The following is a 21,424-nucleotide window of genomic DNA, read 5'->3' on the forward strand; positions in this document are numbered from 1 at the left end:
AGCTGTAAGTGGAGTCTTGAACCCCGAGCATCAGGGATAAAAGGACACAGCGCTGCGCTCAAGAGGTCGCCTGTGAGAGGGAGCCTGACCCCCCGCTCTGCTTGCTTTCAATGAGCCGAGCAGCCATGATGCACATCACTTTTATTGGTTGGTCACCAACATTTAAATCTACCGAGTCCTAGCTGGGCACAGTGGCATATGCCTGTAATCCCAGCCGCTTGGGAGGCTGAGGCAGGAGGATCACAAGTTCAAGGCCAGCCTCAGCAACTTAGCAAGACCCTGTCTCGAAATAAAAATTTTAAAAAGGGCTGGGGATGTGGCTCCGAGGTTAAATGCCCCTGGGTTCACTTCCCAGTAGCAAAATCAATCTATCATCAATCAATCAATCTACTGAGTCCTTTTTTGGGGGGGGGGGGTCTTTGTTAGGTTCTTTGGGTGCATCGGGGGTTCTCAACACCACTCGGGAACTCGTTAGAAGTGAACGTTCTTCAGGTGCTCCCCAGACTCACAGGGTTAAAGACCTGGGTGTGGGACCCCCACTGCGTTGAACAAGCCCCCGCCCCAGGAGAGGCCGCCACTCAAGCACAACCCCGCTCCGTGGGACAACATTGACCTAACTTCCAGGGGAGGCTCAGCCGCGCTGGTAACTCACCCAGGATCCGGCGACGAGGCCACATCTTGATTGAAGGAAGGGTGTGGCCAACTCAAAAGTAGGCCATCCTTATCTGGGTGAGATACCATAGCAACCTTACCTGGGGAAGGGGCCTCCGCAGCCGTGCTTCAGCACACTGAGGCGGCCTGGATCCTCCGCCTGCCCCCCACAGGCCAACACGAGCCTCCTTCTAAGAAAAAGGCTCAGTGGCTTTGACACCCTCCGAGAGGAGGAGTGTTCCATGTGACCAGCGTGAAGCCGTTGTAAACAGGAGAGGCAAGGAGGGCTTCTTCTCTGGAGCCTCCTGTGGGAACAGCCCTGTGACACCCCAATTTCAGAGTTCTGCCATCCAGATCATGAGAGAATTCATTTCTGTGGCTTTAAGCCACCAACCCTCTGGTAATTTGTCATAGCAGCCTCAGGAAACGGATAGAGTCCCAAAAGATTGGAGCTGCTCCTGGGACCCTGGTCCTGTTTCAGCAAGACACTTGATGTCCCCATTAGAGAGGCAGTTCCCGGAGGACGGGCAGGGGTCCTGCTGGTCTTTCTATGCCCAGGCTTGTCAGGGGGTCGAAGGGACGACGATTGTCATCTCACAGTTGAAACCACAGGCAGGGAGCAGGATTTCAGGCCTGGATCCTTTTTTAGGGTTAAGGATCTCGGGCGGGAAGAAAATCTCTAAGATTTTTTTGAGGCCAGAGAAGAAGACGGCGATTCATTCCCTTTGAGGGATTTCTTTTACATGTTCATCTCTGAAGTAGCCAAATGCACGGTGCTCTCTGCGCGCACCTGGGGAGCTTGTTAGAGGCTGTTCTGACTCCATTGGCCCGAGCCGCCCCCTGGGCCTGAGAGCCTGCATTTGTAACAAGCTCCCAGGGGGATTCTCCGGCTTCGGGCCCTGGGACCAAGCTTGGCGTCGCAAGGCTGTAGACTGTGGGCTCTGGAGGCCACTCGGAAAGCACCTGCTCGGGCACCTCCCTCTAGAGAGGGAAACTGAGGCAGAGAAGGGGAGGCCTCTGGCCGGGGTCCCAGAGTGGGGAATCCGCGCTCCATGCTGGTCTAGGCGCCAACCAGGCTCTCCGGGGTGAGGAGGGGGGTGCAGGGGCTTCTCTGTGGGATAAGAGCCCCCGGCCACCCCGGCCAGGGCGCCCCGCGGCCCATGCTCCTGCAGGGTTTGGAACACTCGTCAGCTGCCAGGCTGATGGATGGGCCGCTCATCTGTGAGGTCTGAGGCTCTCTCCACAGATGTAATCAGGACTCCCGAGACGGGCTGGCAGCGGCCACGGGGGGAGGGAGCGCGCAGCACATTTAATCAAGGAGCAGATGGGAACTGATAGAGTGTGTAGAAAAATCGGGTTTTTGCGATAACATTCTCTTCCCCCACTCAGCCTCCGCCTCCCCGGGCTTCTCCAACAAGGACTCCTGGTGCCAACGCCGGCCCTGCCCTTTCCAGAGATGCTTTTCACAGGAACCTCAGGGCCCCCGGAGAGGCAAACAGTGGGAGTGGGGTGGGGTGCTGCCCACGGAGCCCAACACCCCCCAACCCAAGCCCGAGGCTCTGGGAAGCGGGGAGCCAACAGGCCCAGCCCCAGAGGTTTCCAAGAACCTGTCAATCACAGGCCTCCGGCAGCCGGCAGAGAGCCGACGGGGCTCATGGGCTGTTTAACCCCTGGTCCACTGCCAAGTTCACAGACCCTGGGCCCCGTGTCCTCCAGAGGCAGCTAGGTCCAGGGAGAGGACGTGTGGCGTGGTTCTCCCTGGGGGCGGCCCGTCCCTCAGGAACAGTTGGCGACGTCTGGAAACGTTTTCCGGCTGTCACGAGGAGGGTGGGAGGAGGCTCCTGGCATCCAGCAGGTAGAGGCCAGGGAGGCTGCTGCAGCCTTCACAGCCAGGACAGCCCCCACAGCACGCGTTCTCCCACCCAAAATGTCAGCAGAGCCCAGCCTGAGAAATCCTGCTCACGGGAGCCGGATGTTGGCGGGGGCTCTGCTCCACCAGGCTGCGGCCCTCCAGGTGCGCTCCTCTGGCTCCTCACCATCTTAGGACCTCAGGACCCAGGTCCTCCTGAAACATGCAAGGTCCCCAGACGACGGGCGCTGACGGGGTCACGAGTGAGACAGGGCGCGACCTCTGGGCTCCCACTGTTCACTGCGATGAGGCCACTCACCTCCAGACTGCACCTCCCGGGTGACTTGAACAGTGTGGGGGGGAATACACAGGGCACCACGTCCCCGCCCTCTCCCCCGCTCAGGCCAAGTCACTATTGGTTCTCGGAAATCCACCTAGAAGCAGAGGTAGGTGGGAGCAGGGGCGTCCAGGTCCTCTGGCAGGACCCTCCCTCTTCCCTCACTGCCCCATACCAGCTGACCTCTCTGGACCGGGCTTCCTTCTGTGACAGGCCTCAGGGGAGAAGGCCACACCTGGGCCTCCTCCCTCAGACCTACTGCTGGGCTCTGTCCAGTTGCAAGAGAAAGCCTGATACTTCAGCTACGGAGAGTGGGCTCCTGGCCTAGGGGTCACCCCCCAGAGCTTGGGTGACCTCCAGGCAGCAGTCTGGAAAGCATGCTTCCCCCTCTTGACCTGATTGTCATACTAAGGCTTTTGTGTCACTATGATGCACTATTAGTAATAATTTAAGCCAGGATTGACCGTGGGTTTAGACACTGAGCTCAATGTGTTTAACTTACGTCACCATTTACCCTCTGCCATGCTATGGTGATGTTTTATTCCCGTTGGACAAATGAAAAAAACAGAGTTCCAGAGAGGGTAAGTAATTTGCTCAAGGTCACACAGCCAGTAAGTAAGCAGGACACCCAGGGCTTAAACCCTTAACGGAACCCAAAGACCATCCTCTTAGTGGCATGGTCCTGACTATGCCCTTGATTGCGTCTCAAAATGGTTGCCACTCAACCACAGCATCAACACCACCTACGGCTTGCTAGACGCACTGAATCCCAGCTGCATCCTAAATGCACTTTCATATTAAAGAACCTGGGACGAGGGGTCGGCACTGGAAGGCAGGCAGGGCAGAGGAGGGAGGAGAGCGTGTGTCAGAGCAACCCAGAGAGCCAGGGAGACGGGGCAGGTGTCTGCTTTTCTGGGGCTGGACATCTGTGTCCCAGGCTTCTCTCTCTGGATGTTCAAGATTGCCGACTTCCTTCCCACTCGAGAGCACCCCCATTCCCCAGCTCCCCAACCCGCAAGATGCATCTCTTTGTGTCTGATCCAAGGCCCAGGCGAGCCTGGCTGCAGGACCCAGCGTCCACTCTCTCCTTGCTGAGAATTCTCCCCACTGCCTCTGGGTCTGCTTTCCCGTGACAGCTTTTCCTCATTGGAAACCCTTTCATCTCCCTTTTGAGCTGGGTTGGGGCTTCTCCCAGGCCTCTGAGGGGTTGTTTCTCTTACCAATTAGAATATAAAAATGCAGCCATTTATCAAGAGATACACATAAAGCAATACACGATTGCACTGCAGAGAGACCTGGGTTTGCAAACTGGGATGCAGCTCCTCCAGCTGCCTGGTCTCCACCTAGCCTGGTGGGAAGAGGGTGTGCGTCGATCCCGCAGGGAGGTGACTTTACGTCCACTTGACTGCTAAGGCTGGAGGAGGCTGCTGACTCCAAAATCCTTCGAGCAGATGAATAATTAGAGAAAGAAGAGGCAACTGGTGAATGGAACCTCTAAGGCCGACTCTGACCCATTGCTCCCTCCCAGCACCACACCCAGTGGCCAAGACCAGCCAGGAATCAAGCCCCCAACCTTGTGCAAAGGTTTGAATACATATCCACAAAGGCACAGGCCCTTCTAGCAAATACTGTTGCACTGGAGACTTATTTATATATTTCAAAACAGTACATTAGCTCAACTCTGACAAGAGGAAACGTGTCTTTTCTTGGGAGGTGATTCTATTGTGATAGAAACTGCTAGAACTCAGCAGCGGGGCCGAGTTGCCGCTCAACCACTTGGTGACTTGAGGCAAAGATCTTCAAATATTTTTGTCAGTTGGCCTATTGAACAGAGAGCAGGGTTGTTCTGCATTGTTAGAGGTTTGTGTTAGGACCAGCAGGTAGGAGCAACGGAGAGGAATTAGGGTGTAGAATAGTCATTAACGGTCCTCACAAGCATGCTCTGAGTACTCGCAAGCTTTCAAGTGCTGCAGGTCCTTTTCCTCCTGCCCCTCGCTGCCACCTAAGTGAGAACCTTGGGGTCCCTGGACCTGGAGTGCGAGAGTCTCCTCTCCCTCCCAAAGTAGGAGAAGGTGGTTGTGGTTGGAAGGAGACTGAAGTCAACGGGGCCACACCCCAACCAGGCCCCAAGCTCCCTTCCTCCTGGCACTTTCCTGCCGAGAGCCTTTGAGAAGGGCTGGCCCTGGCTCGGCCATCTGTGCTAGCCAGGTCAGGCCGTGCTCTCCCTGGGCCAGCCTAGGGGCCCCGTCTCTCTACCTCTCTGCTCCCAGGGTCAGCTCTCCCTCCCGCGGTCTGCCAGGTGCACAGTGACCCTTGGGCAGCCATGGGGGAGGGAGTGAACAGAGAGCTTGTGGCAGATCCAAGTCTCCCCGCACGGCCCAAGGTCTGGATTGGGGGGAGGAGTGAACAGGTGGCCTTGACCTTGGCCTAGAAAGTTCTGCGGCACAGCTTCTTCAGGGAGCCCTGGGCTTTTAAACAGGGGTCTGCCAGCCAATGTTTCCGCAGAGGTCTGGGCAGTAAATATTTTTGGCTCTGCTCCCCAAACAGTTTCTGTGGCAGCTACTCAACTGCCTTGTAGCACAAAAGCAGCCAGAAAGCAATATGTAAATGAGCGCGCACGGCTGATTCCAGTCAACTTCACAAAATCAGGCCCCAGCAGGGCCGGACTTGGAGCCTAGGGCCAGAGGGTGAGGGTAGCTTTAGAGTTGAGGTCTCTACTGGTAAGCCGGTGGCTCTGGTCTTCCTCTGGCTCGGAGGGCAGGGACAGTGAAGGACAGGGGTGCCTGCCAGCTGCTTGTCGACCTTGACCGTCTCCCCAGGTCAGGGCTCTTCTTGACCTCATTTCACAGATGAGCCTGTGGTTTAGAGCCTTGTTCTTAATCCACACCAATGGTGACATTTACGTTAGAGCCCCCATGCAGGGGACTCCAGGGCCCAGGTTAGTGATGCCAGCTGGAGTGGTCATCGGACAGGTCATGGGACAAGCGGAGTCTGCGGCTCCCCCCAGCAACATTTGGGTGGGACTGCCTGGACGGGGGGTGGGGACCTGTTTCCTTCTCTGGATCCCCTTAGGTGACGCTGGGCTCTCCATCAACGGCCGTAGCTTCTGCCACCCCAGATTTGCTGGGGTGCTGCTGGGTAAACTTGGCTTCTGACTCCTCCTCCTGCTCTCTGCTGGCTCCTCCCGGGCCTGGAGGTTAAGGATTCCTTGACTGGAGCCTACCCCCAGCCCGTGGGGTGCAGATGGGGCTCTACCCACCAGTACAGCAAGGTGAACACACAGGTGCTATCCCCAAGAGCTCAGGAAACCTGAGGAGTGCACATCCCCAGAGTCCAGGTGGCCTTGGTCCCTGCCTGTTGTCCCCAGCAGGGAGCACCTACCTCCTGGGGGTGGGACTTTTCATTAAAGAGAATCAAATGCAGATTGGTTGTCTGACTCTAGTAGTCAGCATCGTGCCCACAGGAGACCCTCGCTGCAACCTGCCGGCTCTGACAGGGAGGAGGCAGAGACAAATGCCACCTCGGTGACAGTCACCATGCCTAGTGTTCTGAGGTGAGGGGGACCTGGGCCACACACAGGCTGCTGTCCATGGCTTCTGAGTGGCTGACCACCAGGCATCCTTGCTGTTTTCCAGGTGGAAATGGAGATTCTTAAGTGGCAGCTGTGGAGGTGGAGACCTGGGGCCTGGTCCTTCGAGCCGGGCTGGGAATCTGTCGTTGGATCCAGGAGTCGTGCAGTAGCCAGGGCTCTGTCTGGAGGGTGTGGCACATGGTCTGGCCCATACCACGTGCTCAGGAAGCCTGGGGTCTAGGAGGGGAGATTCACCCGAATTCAACGGCCCGGCCCCTGGCTGCTCTCCTTGCTGTGACCCCACCCAGGTTCTAAGTTACATCTCAGCAGCCGGACACCAGAGACGCTCCTGGGAGAGGGAACCTGTGCTGGCGAGGTGAGGGACACCTGTTCACATGCCTGCGTGGGCCCAGGAGAGCCTCCAGCGGGAGTTTCAGTTGGTCCAGGCCAACTCCAGGAGCCACCTGCCAGGCATTGGCAGGACCCAAAGTGGGGCGAGTGGCTGCAGTAGGCCTCCCTGCGTGGGGCCATTTGGCCAGAGCCCAGGCTTCAGGGCTGGCCAGTAGCCGGCCAGGCCATGGCAGCAAGTCTGCCCAGTGGCTTCTGCCTCACACTCCATGGACAGATGGGGACTGTCATCTCACAGAGCCCCAAGGTCCCCAGAACCAGGGCCTGGGAGGCCACATTATACTCAGAGACCGTCCACACTTGAGGCCGGCTTCCTTTTGGCTCTGTGAGGCCTGCATTCTCCACAGGCAGCTGGACTTCTATGGGCTGGGCTCATATCCTGACTCTGCCATGCCTTCCCCCACCGTCCCCGGGAAAACTGTTCACCCTCCAAATCATTTTCCTCCTCTACGAAGAGACAGTATCTGTGACGTCCTTAGAACACTTCCAGGTGAACCACAATCGGGCGAGGACACAAACTGCTGATACCATCGTGGACTCATGGTCTGATCTGAGTCCCATTGACAGGGAGGGGTGGTGTGGCCCAGCAGGAGGAAGCCCTGCCAGTGTCTGCTCAGCAGGTGCAGGACCAGTCCCTCTTCCTTGACTCTATTTTGGCGTGCCGGGATTGCACCCAGAGCTCTCCACCTCTGGGCGACATCTCCAGCCCTTTTTATTTTTCATTTCAAGACTGGGTCTTGCTCAATTGCTGAAGCTGGCCTCCAGCTTTCAATCCTCCAGCTCAGCCTCCAGAGTCTCTGGGATTACAGGGGAGAGCCACCACCCTGACCACTCTTTTCCTTCCGACTTCAGATACCTCTAGGCACAGGCTCAGAGTGGAACATCCAACTGTGCAGAGCAACTTCTGCACAACTTGCCTTTTGTAAAAGGGCCTTGTCCCACACTGGGCTATATCCAAGCAATGGCCCCTGTCAGTTTCTGGAGTGGACATGAAGACATCCCACCAGGCCCTCCGAGGGAAGCTGATATCCCTTAGATGGACACAGCAGAAGTGCAAGCAGCAGGTGGCCTCGACTCTAGAGGGTGGCTGCTGAGCCCCTGGATCCAGTGGCTGAGCCATCTGAAGTCCAAAACCATGGACATTTAGGCCCAACTCTACTCCTGTCTAATCCTCTCTCCTCCGCCTTCCAGGCTGAGCACTGATGAGCACCGTGTACCTGTCTCTCTGGGTTCGCATCTGGAGACCCCAACCCAGGGCAGCCCTATCCTCCATGCAGAGGCCCCACATCATGCCTCCCAGCCCGGCCTGTGGCCCCAGCAGGGAAGCCCACGTCCGGGGCTCTGTGTAGCCTGCTCACCTCCTGACCCCAGATCAGCTCAGCCCTCACCTGAGCACCTCCCTTTGCTCTTCCCTTCTCTCCTCCAAACATCTTCATTTCCTGCTGCTGACGGTCTGAGCAGTTGTTTACCACCGTAAACCACAGCACAATTCCATAAGTAGGTTATTTATCCTTCCTATTATTATTCCCCATTATTTATTTCTAAAACTCTATTATTAAATCTGTAAAGTGTTCCATGATACACTAGCAATGAAAAACACTATATAAAGCCAAGTTTATTATTATTATTACTCCGTGATTAAAACAAGGAAGAAAAATGAACCATATTAAATCAGACTACATTTCCTCTCATCTGCAGGGGCCTCTGCTTTGAGGTGAAGGACGGGCCCCGGGGGCCCCCGCTGGGTGAAGGTTTCCTGCGCCTTGGCAACTCTCCCGGCTCCTCTCAGCGGCTGTCGGTGACACTCGGGAGAACCACAGATTTGCAGGAGGCTCCGACGCCGGGCGGAGTTTGTTCTGGGCAAAGCGAAAGCGATTCCATTTGCAATCTTACTTTTCGCCATCAGTCACTGCCGGTGACATGAAGAGGTAATAGAAGTGCCCGGGAACCCTGCATTTTATTTCCTCGGCAGCATTTCTCTTGCAAGGGAAACATAAATTCGGCCGATTTTTGTGCAGATTTTGCAAAATTAGTCTCTCTCCATCTCGCTGTGTGTATACACACCCGTTGCAGAGGCCCAGAGATGGCTCTGCCCTGCAGCAGGGGGGACCTTGCAAAGCATGCCTCACCCAGGGGGAGGTGGGAGAAGAGGCGCGGCAGAGACACACCTGGTCGACGCACAGGTGGAACAGGCTAGGGAGCTGGCCGGAAGGCTCCTCTCACCTGGCACTGCCCCATCCTTCCGGGCTATGCTTCCAGACTCTTCCCTGGACCAACAATATCAGCCTCACCTAAGAACCTGCTAGAATGCAGACTCCCAGGCACCACCCAGACCTACCCAACTCTGGGGGCAGAGCCCAGGAGGCCATTCTGTGACACCACAGGGTGGAGAGGCACCACTCAAGTTCATCGCAACCCCAAGGGCAAGCCCGTCGCCTCGCCAGGGGCCCGTTAGAAACTCAGAATCTTAGACTTCTCCAAGAGCTGCTAGCTGGGAATCAGAGATTCCACAAGTTTCCTGGGGGGTTCTTCTTCCCATTAGAGTCTAAGGAACCCTGCTTTGGTATTTTTGCCCCTCTCTGCAGGTCTGGTGGGCAGAGAGAGGGAGAGCTTTGGAGGGTAGGAGCTACGGACTGGAGATATGAGCAACGGAAAAGTAAAGGGACCTTGAGGGATAAGGGATCCAGACACTCGGAGCCGAGTAGCTACAGGTTAATTAGAAAGGCACAAACAATGGAATCCGACTAGAACTTTCTCCCATGTCAGAGTCAAAGGCGAAAATCAGCTCGGCACGCTGAACTTGGGACGTCTGACTCCTTAGGAACCGAGCTGACATCTTATCACTTTTGTCAAGTCTTTATGACAGACCCACCCAGAGAAAGCACAGCAGAGCCTATGATTTGATTATTTTGTGATGGCCTTCAGATAATTTCATATACTATGGGATGTCACAAAATCTAGCACACTCATTGACAGGTTGGGATCTGTTGCTATGGAAACCGTGGATAGACTGAGAGTTGAGAGACTGGGATTTTGGACCGTGCCTCCCCCACCGCACTCTGACCCATCACGTGACTTGAGCCACATCGTCCCACTTTTTTTATGGCTGGCTTCTATTTTTTAACATCTGTCCTGTCCCAGGCCCAGCGTTGTCACGGCCTGTCCAGGGAAGTAGCTGTTACTAGTGGAGGAGAGGCCCAGGGAGATGGCGAGTTCATCTGTGGCCACACAGGAACCAAAGCGTCGGCCCAGGTTGGAATCCAGGCCTGAGCTTTATTCCCTCCCTCCCTCTTTATCAAGGTCTGATTGACAAATAAAAATCTCACCTACGTATGGAGTAGAGCAGGGTGCTCTGATGTACGTGGACATTGTGACATGACTCAGTCAAGCCACCCAACCCCTCTGTCACCCCACGCACTTGCTATTTGCGTAAGAGCCGAAGCTCTGCTCTCGGGGACTTTCCAGGACATGACGCAAGCATAAAGGTGGCCCCTTCTGCACCCGGGTCTCCAGGACTCACTTGTCCTGCCTAACTGAACTGGCCACCTCAGCCACCATCTGCCCACTGCCCGCTCCTCCCCAGGCCCTGGCCTCCAACACGCTCTGTCTGCTTTCATGAGTGGCCTGAGCAGCCTCAAAACCCGTGAAGGTCGGGAACAATACACCGATGTCATCATTCCATCCCGCCGCAGCTTGCCCAGGGGGAAACGGGGGACAACATCCATTTGGGTTTTTGTCGCCAGGTTTGTTGCAAAAACGAGAATGCAAAGCTCCCCTGGTCTCCCGGCCACCGAAGGAAGGCCTGCTCCCAGCCCCACCCTGCTGGGCTGGTGTTCTGCTGATGCCACCCAGGGTGGCGGGTGGCCTTCTTACCCGGTCACCTCCTGGACAGGGTGGACACCGCTTGTCCGCTCTCTTGGCGTCACCCTTTCCTCTACCCAGAGGTGCAGGGCTGCTGCAGGTAAGGGGGCACACGTGACTCGAGGTAGCTTTGCGACTTCCTGCTTTGGCTGGAGGACGCTTAGCAGCAGGGAGCGTGACAAATGGTGCCTCTCAATCACCTCAGGATGACGCTGCGTGATGGAGTAAGTGCTCTTGGTGGCACCTCAGCTGACGATTGCTCATTTGCTTATCCTGGAAGAACCGATTTTTGTACCTACTTTAATAAACTCCAGACGCCTCCCGCTCAGTCCAGCCTGGACACCTCCCACCCGTGGTCACACACGTCCCAACCTCAGGACCACCGCCCGACTTCCACCCGCGCGCTACCCACCTCTGCCAGCAGCCAGGGGGAGTCTCTGGGCTCCACCTGTGACACGTTCCCTGTGACCCTCCTCGGAGTGGGTCAGCCTGGAAACCGGCGAGATCCCGGGAGCCGCTCAGGGAACTGGCTGCCTCACCTTGGGGACAGGGGAGCCCTCAAGCAGCTTCCTGGAACAAGTCAGTGTGTCTTATTCTCATGTGAGGCAGAATGAAATACGGCCGGGAACGGGTAGCCGGGAAGGCTTGCGTCTGGACGGATGGTTCTTGGAAAGACCCACAATTGTGCAGTGAGCGGCGGCCACGCCCTCCCATGATGCCGAGGGACAGCGAGGGATGGCGATGGCAGCTGCTGTCCAAGGACCTCCTCGGGTGACGCTGCCAAATGCCTGAACTGCGTCCCTCTGATCCTCCTGGTTCCGAGGGCTGCTCCTTCTCTCTGTTGGCGTCAGGATCTCCCCGGGGCCATGTGGCCCCATTTCAACAACCAGGGAAGTGACATGCTCATCAGACCCTAATTAAAACTCAGGCCACGGGACTTGACTGTTAGAATTGTGCCCACAACAGCCCCAGAGAGTCAGGGGTCCCCCTGTCCCAGCCGCCCAGCCAACTGTCCTCCGGGGAGCAGGGGCCTGCACTCATTCCTTCCTTGGTGCCTTCAGCCACCGCTGTGTGCTGTGCTGCCCACACTCGGGGAAGATAACCTGTGCCCTAAAAGACCGACTCTGTGCCCAAGGAAGGTCAGGATTGCCCAGGAAAGGCCTGCCAGGACCTCGCGTGTTTGCTGATTGAAGTGCAGGGGCCAGTCTGGCAGGGGCCTGCTCCCCCGGGACCCAGCTGCCCGTGGTCTCTGCGCTCCGTGAGCACCGTGCAGTCCATCTCTCTGGCTGCCTGCGCTTTTTGAAACTGCACTTTAACTTCTGGGCGTTTGGTTTTCTTACCACCTGAGGGCCACGTCCCTTCCCATCAACCCTCCCCATCCAGGGGGACCCTGGTGCAATCTGTCACCCACCTTGCGCGGCACCTCTTCGGCGCAACTCCAGGTTCACCGAGGGGGTCATTTGTTTCCTCCTTGGAAACGTCTGGGTTGTCGGAGTTAACGGTGAGTTATGAGGCTGGGGGACCCTCCGTTCCTCCTGGGCCATGTTTCACCTTGGACAGCTCCCGAGCAGGTTTCCAGGAAGTGGCTAGGCCGTTGCCAGCCCCAGCTGCCCTGCTGCTCTGCCTGGAGGAACTGGGTGCTGGGGATGAGACGGAGGAAAGGAGGCCCTCGCCACGTCCCCCCCCCCCCCCCGGTGGTCTTTGTTTAGGCAGCTGAGGAGCCCCGTGGTCCTCCTCCTATGGGACGCTCGCAGCCTCTGTCACACCCTCTACTCAGAACCAGAATCCATGCCTCACTGCTGGCCAGGCCCACCTTCTCTGCCGCTCCTGGTGGGAGCTGTTGCCCCCTGGGCCTTTCTACATGGGAAGCCAGGGCCAGTCCCTTTGCCCTGAGTCTGCTGCCTGAACCCACCTAGAGACACCTCTGCCTCCTTTGTCCCCTCCCACCCTGACTCCTTCTGCACCCGCTTAGACACCCTCCCATACTATCACCAACCTCCGAAAATAACCAGGCGGTTTCTAACCCCTGCAACAGGCAGATCCATAATGACAGAGCGATGTGGTGCGGCGGTAACAAATTGTCCGTATTATAGCACTTTACATCTTGATATCCATTCTCCTCAACGGGCTTATCTGTAAACCGACTGAATTCACACTGGGATGCTAAGAAAATAGCTGTCATATAATAGATGGGGTCTCCCAGAAAATGAACATTTACAAATGGCTGTAGCATTTACTTAAAATGTCATGCCAATTGCTTGCTGTTGTCTTTATGCAATGAGATTGATTTTACTGCTCCTTGGAGTCCTCAGCCTTGATGGGTAGTTTTTAATGCAGCAGGGAGACGCTTTTTGTGTTTAATCTATAAATATAGCATGCAGAGGCTCAGGCTCTGTAAGGTGTAGCCAGAGAGCCGTCCACACCTCTTTTTCCCGGAATCTTCCTCCCCTCCTCCTCCTCCCTGGAGAAGTTGGACCTGGGCAAGGTCTGAGTGGATCCTATTCATGTATTCAAATGTATGCAGATGTATGCATTTTGTTTAACAAGTTAATTCATTTGCCAGGCCAGGCAGTTAGGGGTTTTCACAGTGTAATACCCACACTCGAGTCTCCCTTCTGCACCCAATTATGCCCTGGGGTTTTATTTGGAGAGTTTGTAGAGTTGGAGCCTAATCTGGGGGTTGGGGGGAGGGGCAGCTTACTTTTTGGAGGAAGCGGCTGCGGGGTCTCCCCAAGATGAGATCCAGGGCTCTGCCCAGCTGGCTGGGAAGCTGGAGCTGAGGGCAGACAGCCCCACCTGGTGCACACTCCTTAGGGATTGTGCCTCTTTGGAAACCCCACTATGGGGTCATGTTTTCCTCTGTAGACTCCTGAAAAGTCACCTGCAGCCATCCTTTGGCTGGCAGCCCCAAGTGGGGACACACAACCTCCCTTCCATCCCCAGCGCTGGCCCCAGGGCCCTGTGCCCTCTTCAAGATTCTGCATCCTCTTCTTGAGAGACGGGAAGGAAGAGCTGGGCGGGGGAGGGACAGGCGGAGGAGCTACCAAAGCCAGGTGGGGTGGCTGGTGGGAATCCTCCCTCCTGTCTAGGCAGGAAGGTCTCCCACAGCATTCAGGAGCCTGGTCCCTCCCATCTCTAGAGCCCTTCATCCAAGTTGCTCCTGCTTTGCACATTTGGAGAAGGTCTGAATTGCCTTTATATGCAGGCGGATTTTTCACTAAGGAGCGAGGGACCCCTGGCTGCTTGTCATCATTAATGGCACTAATAGCTCTTCCCTTGGCATCCTGTCCTGCAGGAGAGCTCACCGCACATCATGGTCTCAGCACACAGGGAGCTGACGGGGGCATTGCCTTTATTGCTATTCATTTGTTTAGCAACTATTTATTGAGCACATGCTATCAGCTAGGATGAGGAGTGGGCTTGGGAGCAGGTCAGGGAACACAGCAGACTGATGCCTGGGAGCACCTGCCTTGTGGTGGGGACGGAGATGCACCTACTGCTGCCACAACCTGCAGTAGGCTGGGCTGCTCTTCATGAGTCTGTGGGTGGCTGCTTTGCTTGTCCTGGAAGCAGCAGCCCAGGGGAGTTCAGGAATCCTTCCTGGAGGAAGTGCTGTGGAAGCTGAGGCCTGAGAGAGGACAAGGAGCTGGTCATCCAAGGACTGAGAAAAAGGGACACAGGCAGAGTATTTTTGGATAGGCAGGAAGTTCAGAGGGCACCAGACACTCCCAATCCCATGACTAAGAAGCACACGTAAGACCAGTTCCTTTAACCAACCTGCCTTTGGAGTCTGGGGGAGTTTCACAGGTAGGAAAACGGGGGCGACCACCAACCCAAACCCTAACTCTGGACTCCTGCCTCCTGGGGAGGATCAGCATACAGGAGGCAGCCCTTTCCATGGGAAGTGATCACCTCTCAGGCAGATTAGAGACATCTGTGCTTATCAATGCCGCTCTGAAAAAATGATTAGACGGAATCTGAATAATGATTTAGATTAATCATCTACAAATGACCCCCAGAGGAGATGAGGAAATAATAAAGAAAGCCGATGTGTTTGGGGCATCATGATCCTGAGATCCAGGACCCAGCGCAGAGTTAGCATTCAGCAAACGGCAGGAGGAGGGGGAGGCCCTTCTCCCCTGGGTTGTGCCCCACTCTGCACCATGCGCCGACCCCCTCGTGATCAGGCACAGTCTCTGCAGACAGCGGGGTGACAAATCAACTCGTAAAACCTAGACCCAAGAGGGACCTCGGAGTTCACTTTGTCCAACCTGCTCTTTATGCAGATGGGGAGAGTGGCAACTATGGACAGGTGAGGCTGCGTCTAACACACGACAATTGGCGGCAGAGTAAGAAGGAGAGGAGAGGGTCCTGGTCCCGCCTTGAAGATGCAATGCTCTCTTCTGAGGAAAACAGCTCCGTACTTGCTTTAAAAGTCTGTCCCCACCCCTTGTACCAGGGGATGCAGTTACCTTGGCAACCAGTGATGGGTCCAGGGAAGGGGGTGCTGCACTCAAGCCAAAGGCAGCTGTGGGCAAGCCAGACCAGGGGGGCCAGGGAGGGCTCCACATGGACGTGGATGGTGTTGGCTACTTATTACTGGGTAACGAGCGAGCTTCAAACTTAGCTGATTAGGGCAACAATCCCTGTATTTTCTCATGCAGTCCCTGTGGGTCAGGGATTTGGATGGGCTACAGTGGAAACTGTCTCGGTTCTGATTCCTGAGATTTAACTGGGAGGACCAGGAGGCTGGGGACCACTGGGCAGTTTGAGGCTGGACCCATCTGGTGGCATCGTCACTAACAAGCCTGCTGCTGGATGCTCTTTGTCGGTTAGGACCTCAGCGGCTGTCAGCCAGAGTATCTACATGGGGACCGCGTGGGTTGGTTTGGATTCCAGAGAGCACAGTGGCTGGGTCCAGGAGCAAGCATCTCCGGGGAGCTCGGTGGGAGCGCGGAACGTGTTCATCATCTAGCCTTGGAAGTCACGTAAGGTCACTTCAGGGGATTCTGCTGGTCACACAGGTCCTCCCAGGATCAAGGGAGTGGGAGATACAGGTAGTATCAAAAACAGGTTGATGAAAGAGAGCCCAAGGAGTGGGACGTGTCACTGGGTCATCCTTGGAACATGCAGCCTGTGCCTAAGCAGTGTCTAAGCAATCTATTCTAATTCATCCTGTTTAGCGTGTGTGTGCGCATGCATGTGTGTGGGTGCGCGCTTGTGTGTGCGTGTGTGTGCATGTGTGTGTGCATGTGTGTGCGCGCGCATGCATGTGTATGTGCGCACGCATGTGTGCATTGTGTGTGCACATGCATGTGTGTATGTGTGCGCACACGTGTGTGTGCGTGTGTCACTGAGTGCCTATGATGTGCCAGGCCCTGCACCAGGCCTCTGCTGTGTCCCATCCTGGGAGAGCTTGAAGGAAAGTGTACAACAGCTGCAGGAACCCCCCCCCCCCAGGGGAGAAGCAGGCAGAAGCAAGCTGGCCCCCAGCTGGGGTATCCTGGCTACCGGCCTTGCCCTCCACGTGGGCACATCTGTGTGGCTTCACCGGGCCCCAGAAAGGCAAGGGGGGGCCTCCTGGCATCGCCATGACAACATGGAGCCTGGCTGAACCTGAGCTCTGTCACCTGGGGCATGTGGCCCTGAGTCCCGGGGGAGAGAGATTGGGGTCCACCACCCCCCACGGAGCAGGATCAAGGGCTCACTGTGCGTCTCCTGCAGATGCAACCCAAACGCGACTACCATTGCCCCTTCCCACATTCTGCTTCTGCCTCTGGCACACAGAAGCTGTGTCCAGGTCTTCCAGTCCCCAACCCTTCCTGCCCCTCCTGCAGCCAGCCGAATCTCACAGGAGCACTTGGGCTGGCTCCTCCCTGCCCTCCCGAGGCTCCCGCTCTGCCCTTTGCCATATTCATTTCCAACATGCCCCTGTTGACTCTTGGGGGGCTCTGCGAGGACACCTGATATTTGGATGCCTCCAGGCACAGGCAGCTCCTTCCCTCCCCTGTCAGCTACAGGCAGCTGGACCGCTTAGGACGCTCTGCAGTGTCATCCCAGAAACACCTGCCTGTCTCTACACAGGGCCTCCCTGGTACCACTGTGGATGAATGGGACCCCCTGGGTAGGGCGGGCCCCTGTGCTCATGTAGAAATGGGGAGACTTCCAGAAAGCTAATTGTGGTGGGTGATGGTGGCAACTGCCAAAAAGAGATGAGGATGGTGTTGATGAAACCTGGAGAGGGCAGGGTCCCGCAGAGGAGGGCGGAGTCCAGCCGGCTCCAGGCTCTGGCAAGGGAGGGGGTCAAGACCCAGGAGGAAATGGAGACTTCAGGAGGTCATGGGGAAGCGGGATAATCTGCTGCAGAGTAGATCTGACGAGGGGAGAGGCTGGCAGAAAGGGCAGGCGAGCAGACTACAGGTCATTAGTTGTTCCCAGGGGTGAATGGGGGCTGGCAGGGCTCCGGGGCACTGGGTGGGGGGTGATCGTGGGTGGGGCGCTGCTCCAACAGACACTGAAGGGAACAGAGCTGGGTCCAAACGGAAAGGAACCTGCTCATCCAAAATCTTGGGGATACCCCCAGGCAGGAAGTCGGGGTGGTTCATTCACTTATTGATCCATTCATCAATCAACCATCACTCTCTGGGCTTCTGCTGTGGGCTTCCTGACTCCTGCCCTGCACCCAGGGTGAATTGAGGGGGTGTTTGCAGAGGTCAAGGTCACTCCCAGCAGAGGGGGAGTGAGCCCACAGGGAGCCTGAGAAGGCCACAGAGGGAGGGTCTCACGCGGTGCTTGGGAGCTGAGGAGGACAGGTAGGTTCTGTGGGGGACGAGAACTTTCCTGCCCCCTGCAGCCACACCCTGACTTGGTGACCTCCAGGCCCCTCCCGTGGGATCCCCGGTCCTCTGCTCATCTCCTCCTCCATCCTATTAGGTTCTCCTCTGCGCCTGAGCCTCTCCTGATGGTCCCTCGGCCAGGCCTGCCTCCCTCTGTACCCTGTCCCAAAGAGCCCAAGGGGCTACCCAGAGCCAAAGGGGAGAGTGGGTGATCCTCATTCCCTGGTCTTACGACTCCATGACCCTGTGGCTCTCAAGTGGGGTGCGACTCCTGTCCTTGGACATTCGGAAATGGGGCGCGGGGTGGTGGTCACAATGACACAGGGCCGTGCTGGTATTTGAAGCGTGGGAACTAAGTGCGCCCAACACTGAGCAATATCCTCATGGACCCACATGGTGAAGACCCCAACTTCAGGGTCCAAGGCACCTGCTGGGGAGCCTTCTGTTCACCTCTTCTTCTCCAGGCCTGCGGGGCCCCTGGGAACGATGACCTAGCTCACAGGTCCCCTCAGCACCTTGGCCTTCTCTTCCTCCTGCTCTGTGAAAACATCCTGATCCATCACCCCGGGTGGGGCGCTGTTTCACCTGCAAGGCAGGGGGGAAGCTGCCCTTTGGAGGGGGCTTTCAATTCAGCAGGGGTGCGCTGCCACCCACTGTGGCCCCCTGGCCACACCAGCCCAGCTGTCATGGGGAATAAGCTGGGAATTTTAAATTCTCTGACACCTGCGTCCATCTCTCCTCTGGTTGCAAACTCAGAAAACATACGAGGCTGTGACTCACTGTCACTGTTTGAAGTCTAACAGGTCCCACTGAGAAGGTAGGTGGTTCTGGGCCCCGAGCCTGCAAACCCACCAACACAACTGCTAAGCAGATGGGCTCTCCCTGCCCAGCCCCCACATGATCTCTGACCACTGGAAGCGCCTCACGTGTCCTCACGGCAGCTGCCCCTGCCCCGCCATCTCCCTCCTGCACTGCAGCTCAGATTTCTGGAGCGACCACGGGCATCGGGGAGCAGCCCTGAAGCCACAGTGCAGGGAACCGGAAAGGGATTCCTTTCCTTCCACCTCGGATGGTGGGGGAGGGGCTGAAACCCGCCCTGGCTCCAGGTCATCAGTGTGAGAAAATTGTCCTTTCATGTTCGAACCGCTCTCGGCCATGAGGACACCTGCACCCCGCGCCTCTTTCGCAGCTGTTCTGATTTGGGCTCTAAACCAAAGGAAGACAGGTTTATCACCAGCTTCTCCCATGCCCAGGCCAGAACTGCCCCCTCTGACCTTGGTCAAGGTCAAAGGAGGAGCCAGTCTGCCCTTCTCGCTCTCAAAGCCCTTTCTGCTTCTTCCTGGGCAGCTGCAGGGACTGTGGGGTTCAGGAGGCCACCCAGGTGGCATGGCCAGGGACCTGCTGTTGGAGCAGGAGGCCACACTGCTTCAGAGAGAGAGGTGTGGCGGGCAGCTGGCCCTGCGTGGCTGCCCAGCCCTGGCAAGCTCGCCTGGGATGGGGGAGACGTCCCTGTCCTCTGCTGCGGCTGTCTCCATGAAGGCAAGTGACCTCTTGTCCACAGGAGAGCGCCGGCTAGTGCCTCCTGCTCCTGAAGCCCACCTGACCTGGCTCTACTGGCCACTCCCAAGGACAAGAGTGCCCACCTCGCAGCACAAGCAGGGCCTGACTGCACTCCACCCACGATCCTCCTCCTTACCCTTGCTCTGGCCTGGCCAGCTGTGGCCCTAGTGGACACCCGCCCCAGGGGGGAGGAAGCCTTCAGGGTGATGGTCCCCTCAGGGTCAAGAGCTTTGTTCCATCAGCTCAGGCTCCTTTCAACCCTTGGGCATTGGCCAGGAGCCAATCTGCCCCCAGGGGAGCCTCTCCGGGCTCTCTGCTGAAGGACAGACCCTTGGCCCTCCTCCTCCCAAGGCTCAGCTCCTCCTCAGGGAGCAGCTTCCTGGAGGCAAAGCAAAGGGAGACCCTGGCTCCCGGAGGTGCTCCTGAGGCCACATGGTCAATTTCAGCCATCCTTGGGGCTGGGACTTCCTCCCACCCCCATGCTGTGACACCCAAAGCCCCTCCACAGGCCCCTTCTTCCTCAGCCAGGGTGCCGGAGGCCGGCTGCTGTCGCGTCTTCCAGGGGTGCAGGATACCAGCCCCTTCCTCCTCGCCAGCCTGGCTGAGTCCGTCATGCCTCCCTCCTATGAGACTCAGAAGGGCCCCCCCAAGCAGCGAGGGACATTAACTCCTTTCTGGTGAGGTTCCTCCTGCAGCCATGTTCTCCCCGCCCCAGCTAGCTCTGCTGGCTCTGTGGCCTGGGGGACAGGTCGGGAGGGGCTGGTGGTGCCCACAGAATTCAGTCTTCTCATCTGACCCTCTTCCCAGCTGGTTCCAATCTCTGCCATGTACTTCAGTTCCCAGAGGAATTGGGCTAAAGGAAGAGGGTGCTGGAGGAGGGAGCCCTTCCGTGCACCCCCAGATGTGCAGAAACCTGTGGAATCGTGGCAGCATTGGGGCTTGGGAAGGGTTCAGAGGTGGGATGCAAGTGGCATGCTCTCTGACTGAGTTCCTGTTTGGGGATGTGGCATTTGGGAAAAATCAGTTGGACCAGACATCCCCAAGACAGAGAGGGAGAGAAATGTTGGGGTAACTAGACCTCTGGCAAGACCACGTGCTGGGCCATCCTTGCCCCCAGCAGGACCCGGGGATGGCAGAGGTCAAGGAAGGCCTTTGCCTGCAGAGCCTGCAGGGCCTCCCCACCGACTCCTTCTGGACTCGCAGAGGAGGGCGCCAGGACTCGAGTCCCAAGGCATTCATGAGAGCCACCCTGCCTGACCTGCTGCACCCAGGATCAGAACCCAAGGCCACCTGCTGGGACTGCTGGTGCCTTGCAGACTGCTAGACCCTGTGAGTGGAGGGACCCTGGGCTCGGGGCTCCGGGGGGACCCTGGGCTTGGGGCTCCGGGGAGGAGGGTGATCCACGAGCCAGCACAATGGATGGGGACAGATCTGGTTTGAGAGTCTCGGAAGATGATATTACTCAGCAGACGCACGCTTTTCATCTGGAACTTATTGGAAAACCTTGCTCCGGGGATCAGCTGCCTCCCGGGCTCTGACGCCCGGCTCCCATCCAATTGGTGGAAAGGCCCTTTAAAGTATTACTTCTCGACACCATGAGCATTGTATGTTCCTGACAGGATAAACCCGCCACAAATTAATACCCGGGGCAGATCCTAAAACACAATTCTTCCCGGCTGCAATAATTCCAGCCAACCCCTCTATCTGCGCTGACAGATGCAGTATATCTTTCATTGTTGCGATTCATACAGTGTTGTTGTTTTTTTAACTCCACTACCCGAAATGGCCCAGACAATAAACTTTACCTCCTTTTATGATTATCAGTATGCTCATGGGGCTCCCTTGCTGTCTGCACCACCAGAGACCAGCTGAGGGTCCCTGATCACCACAGGGGAGCCTGCCACAGGCTGCCGAAGTCACATGAGCCCCAGGCTGGGGTGCAGTCGGTGGGCGGTGTCTGGCAGGGATGCAGGCAAGAAGGCTTGCCGCCTCCAAGCAGCTGAGGGTGGTAGCCAAGGAGGAAGGAAGGAGCTCAACCCTGTGGTGCAGGGAGAGACGGGGCCAGTGAGGACAGTAGAGAGGGCCCCAAGATGTGTGTGTCCCTCCTGCCTTGGCAATGACTGAGCCAAACCCAGTAAACAGGGCGATTCTGAGTAGATCCTGAGAACTTCCTGCCTTGTCTCACCTCCTACTTGTTCAGCACATCATAAAAAGAGAGGCCTGGGACCCAGCCCCACACACCTTTGTTTTTCCATCTGCAAAATGGGATTTGTGAAACCGGCCCTCCCTGCTCCACAGAGGATGGGGAAGCCCTGGGCCAGGAGTCCAAACAGCTCCAGGGCCGTCTGGGC

Source organism: Spermophilus citellus (assembly GCF_964194105.1).
Source record: "Spermophilus citellus genome assembly, chromosome: 17".
NCBI lineage: Eukaryota > Metazoa > Chordata > Mammalia > Rodentia > Sciuridae > Spermophilus > Spermophilus citellus.